Below are 5,471 nucleotides of genomic sequence, written 5' to 3'. Positions count from 1 at the left end.
GATTTCTCCTCCATATTCATATCGGTCTTTTAAATGAGCCCACACTCTGTAAATGCACACAAACATGAAAACTCAAAGAGAGCAGAAAAGAAACGATCATGTAACCCTTGCTGTGGCTCAGACATGAAACCTAACAAATATGAAATTTCTATAAATCAATTAAAATTATACTCACTGTTTTACAGATGAAAAACTGTCTGGGGTTCGCTTTAAGTTAATACAGGTCATAGTACCATCTATATCATCGTCATATCTTCTTTCAGCCAGCCAATCAAATCACATTCTTCATTTTTTCAAATTCTGAAATAAAACTTTAAGTGTATGATAATAATATCTGATTCAAGTTTGTTGGGAGTTCTGGAGCCTGTCGCAGCTGCCATAGGGTGAGAGGTAGCGTACACCACGGACTGGTTGCCAGCCGTTACACAGCAAACATGGAAAGACTAACAATCATTTGCACTCACATTCACACTCATGAGCAATTTACAATCATCATTTGACCCAACTCTACAACCATATGTCTTTGGACTGTGGGAGGAAACCCGAGTATCTGGAGTACAAGTAATCCACAAACAACCCAGTCTGCTTCAGCTAAAAAGTGGATTTGAATGCAGCAACCTTTTGCTGTGGGGCAACAGTGATAACCACCATGCCACCATGCTCCCACAATACAGAATATTATCGCACATCATATTAATGTGTTCTACCCCCAAACTTCTTCAAAGTACCTTTATCTAGAGGCAGAGATCTGCTGCTGTATATTGAGTGAAACCAAGATATAAAATAAATCTGACCCACACTCCTAATGCACTATAGCTGTGGCCTTTCATGTGACAGCTGGCAGTTAAAGTCCATGTAATAATTAAGGTTAAGAAGAGTCTGTTCTCCCCTCTTAATTGAGAGATTAAGAGGGGTCGCTGCTCGTGTGGCTGACCGGCCAGCTACCTAGCGTGACCCGTCTCCCCAATGTGATGTTGTGTATTGTATGTATGGTTGGCAAGGTCAGTCTCTCAATTGCCCCTTGGGGATGAATAAAGTCTTCTGAATCTGAATCTGAATTCACATGATGGGAAAAGCTTCATATGAAAGCTAACAATGAGGCACATTATTATTATAAAATGAACAGTGGAATGAAGATCACAAAGTAATAGAAAAAATACTTAAAGAAATACTTAGTAATACCCAGCTGTCATAGGAACAAGACGTGGGGTACACACTGACCATGTCGCAAGTCAAACACGAAGCTAACACAGACAGACAGTCAGTCATACTAACATACAGAAAATGTAGGATAACCAGTCAACCTAATATACATGTCTTTGAATAGTGTGAAAAAGCTGGAGTGCCCAGAGAGCACTCATACAAGCTTATAGACAAGATGCAGACTCTGCATAGAAAGCAGCAGCCAGCAAATTCAAAAATAGGCTATGCAGCCAAGATAAAATTATACGAAGATATAAATTACATAAGTAAATTATTTTTGAAAAACAAAATAAGATTTATTTGTTTCATTTTTAGCACATTTATTATATTTATATATACTAGCAAACCTCCCTGCACAGAGATGCCAACGTGATAGGGAACATAGATACTTACATGCGCTATGATCATCATAGTAAAATTTAATTTCAGTCACATATTTAAAATAACACAATGAGAAAAATTCCAGTAATACTGATCTGAACTAACCATCAGACTAACCCTGATTTAAAATGAACTCTGATACCCAAGTATGTATAAAGTGATGAGTTCTTATAGCAAACTTAATATTATATTCCTGTTTTTTGATCAAGTTATTACTTTGAAATCATTTATCTTCTTAAAAATGTGTACATCAACAGGAATACATTATTCCTGCTGAAACACAGGATGGTGCCAGAGAGCCATGGAAAAACAAGGCAGTGCATATAATCACATTCAGCTCAAAATCTTTTAAAGATTATTATTTTTTAAATTATTTTATATCAAATTACAGTAGAGCTTAATAATTTACAAAAGAAAACTCAACCTTTGATCAGTGTTTTCAGATACTTCAACAGCAGGTAGCAGCTCTCCACCAAGATATATTCATCCTGTGAGAAGAAGATTTTGAGGAGAATGTGACAAGACAGAAACAGTGATTTGCATCTCATGACCCTCAATTGTCTTTTCCTACACAGGTTTCAACTCTTCTCTCAGGCTCAACGTCTGCTTAATACTCCATGATGCATCTTCAAAACACACCAGGACAAATGTATCCATTCTGGCAAGTACCAAGATAATTACACATGGAGCTGAAACTAACTAATTGTTAGCATGTGGATGCAGAAACCAGCACCATTTTCTTATCACCGTGCAACTTTGGACGTGCGTCATAGGAATATGTGCTGACCACACAATAGAAGGCCTATTAGATGTTAAACTGAGGCCTCTTCAGTTAGATTTACAGAGAGGACGGCTCAGGATCATAGAAACTGGTGAAAAACAACTCATTCAAAAGTTTTTTTATTGTTGTATGCTTTACGTAACATGAGGCGCCTCTCTACAACCCTTTCTACAGTCTTTTTAGATTTCTCCTCCATATTCATATCGGTCTTTTAAATGAGCCCACACTCTGTACAAATGCACACAAACATGAAAACTCAAAGAGAGCAGAAAAGAAACAATCATGTAACCCTTGCTGTGGCTCAGACATCTCTTTCACAAATGCAAATTTAATTCTTATGAAAACAAAAATTGAACTAAATTAAAATTATGGTCACTTAAGAAATGAAATGCTCTCTGAGGTTCATTTCAAGTTAAATCTTTACTCTCTTTTTTACTATATTGAGATAAAACTCCTGTCTTTTATGATAACATTTTAGTACTGTTATGTTTAGTTTAGTTCTTAAGAATTTGGTAAAAATGCACCCTCTGACTGAATCACATATGTTTGCTTTAAATAAAATCTTGTTTTTACATTTCTATGAGCTTCATCTTCACATTCTTAAAGAATATCATCAACACATAATATTTCTTTTCTACTATCTCAAGTACAATTTTTTAGTTTTTTGTCCACGATTGATCACAAATGCCTAAAAATTGCAAAGATGCAGTGCAAATATCAGCCCTTGTGGTATCTGGCATATGGTCATCTTTATGTTCATACGGACAGTGCATATAAGAATGAGGGGAAAAAAAGATGAGGTGGATGCAGTGTCTGTAGACAATAGCATGGGGGCAGTGTTGCTGTATGTGGTGGCCTTGGATCACTGGAACGACTGGTCCTAACAGTTTGCATTTCTTCGGGATGCTCCACCAAATATGCCATGAAATAGTCTAGGATTGGACATCTTTGTACTTTAACTGTCACCATTTCAAATCTCAACCATGCCAAGCAGTGACTGACAGTATATACAGTGGATTGGGAGGTATGCAGTCATGTGAAATGAGTAGCCTGTATAGAGTTTTAATCCTCTTTAAGACTGCTATCCATCTCCAAATTAATATCTAGGGGCCACATACCCCTCTGCACTAGTTTGTACTTGTATAACCCACTTCTCTAGAAAACTGATCAAATGATTCACTGGAAAATAAGATTAATAGTTAGGCTGCAAAGCATGCTTCAGGTCCATTATTTGGGAGATTCCAGTGATATACTCATTACATTATAAAGCCAATTCAAGGGCAAGCAGCATGAAGAGCTGTGTCGTAGATTAATTGCCTTTAAAGGTCAACATGCGTTCAAATTGATGAAGATACTATCCAATTTTCATCAGTAGCAAGTGCATAGTATATGGGAAATATATAATGCTCATTACATGCATTTAAATGGGTCTGTCCTAATTACTAATCAGCCTCTTGTACCATTAGAGATGGAAATTAGAAATACAAAACAGACCCCTGGGCATCATTCACTCAGAATATATTAGAGTTTTCTTTTATCCAGGAGTTGGTATTGTGCAGAAGAAAGCCTACAACTCTCCAAACTTTGCTCAATGTGGTGTCAAAGACACAACTCTCACGTTTTATTACTTAAGCTAAAATCTGGTGGTGTGTAACACTGAGGAGCAATTGTTTGTGAACATAAGAGAGTAGTGTGATATATTTTTGTTCAAATAGCTTCTAAAAAAACAAAACTATACTGTTTATTTTGCTATGCCCCAATCAGAATATTGGCTAGACCCTTCAGTGATTCTTTCTTCAGTGATTCCCGCCCACCTCTCTGGCAGCTTACCGATTTACATTTGAGCATAATGCAAGCATTAGAGGAGGCACAAGGCAGCCCTGATAAGTTACAAAGTGCTCCAGGGGTAAACCTCGTAAGAGAGGGTTTGGAGTTATTTACAGCGTTCAAATCCTTCAAAAATTCATGTCTGGAGGATGAGATTGGTTTTGCAGTTGATGCTTTGCACACAAAGCAAACACAATGCACACGGAGGGTGTTTAGCTGTAAATGACCAGATGACATTAATTCTAATTGACTGATCTCATCCCATGCTTAGGACCACTATGTATGATACTGCACAGGACACAAGGGTCCTGTCAAGGCACAATGTTACACACAAAGCAGCAAAACAGAAACACTAAGATTGGCTTAAGAACTGAGGAACACAGAAGACTGAAAATGATTTTTAAATGCAATTTAATTTTCAATGAAGCAATACTTCCTACTTGTGTGGCGTTTTCTATTCAAAGATATGTTTTTGATTGTGCAATTCTCATAATAAGAGTACTAAAAAATTGCAAAGCCATTACAAAGGAGGTTAAAGGCAATGGAATTCCTTTTTTATCAGAAATGCTTTCTGTACAGTTGTTCCATTTGAAATGCATTTAATTGCAAATAGAAAGACGAGAGAGAAAGCCAACAATGCAAGAGGCTGAAGCATTTTTCTCATCTTCTTTGAGTGAGCGTATTCAAATCTAAGCGGGCAGACAATGAGGGAAAGGAATCGTGCTCTGAATAGCCTCTCTCTCTCTCCTTTTCATTCCCAGGCCAATCCACAGCCTTCGTCTTCTCTGCTGTCAGTGGTGGGCTTTCTACTCACAGCTCAAACTTCCTAGCCCTAGTGGTAGAACAACACATCCACTTGATAGCACAACAGTGGCACACATGTAGGTGCTATTCATTGTGTCATTATGTGAGACCTGTGTGGGAGTCTGCAACTGTGCGGAAATATCATCTATGACAATCTACATGACAAACTGGGAGTTGATGTTGTGCTTTAACCAAGCTGTTCAGCCACTTGTTTGACAAGGATGCAGCTCCTCACATCATCCGGCTCTGCCAGGCCCGAGCTCTAAAGCCATGGCCAAGTCCTGACCCTGGAACCTCGCTCTCCCCACTCATTTCACCGAGGGGAGGAGTATCTGGGGATCATGGGGCACAAAGTGCTTGAAGCCTGCGCCTTTGTTGGGGCAAGCCGGTAGAGAACACCCCCAGCAGATATGCTGACAGTCTCATGGGAGCAAGAGAAGAAGTTAAAGCAAAAAAGTGCACCCTTCAAACTTTC

This window comes from Haplochromis burtoni, unplaced genomic scaffold, assembly GCF_018398535.1.
Source record: "Haplochromis burtoni strain Fernald_Lab_line unplaced genomic scaffold, NCSU_Asbu1 Contig_48, whole genome shotgun sequence".
NCBI lineage: Eukaryota > Metazoa > Chordata > Actinopteri > Cichliformes > Cichlidae > Haplochromis > Haplochromis burtoni.
This window is presented reverse-complemented; position numbering follows the sequence as displayed.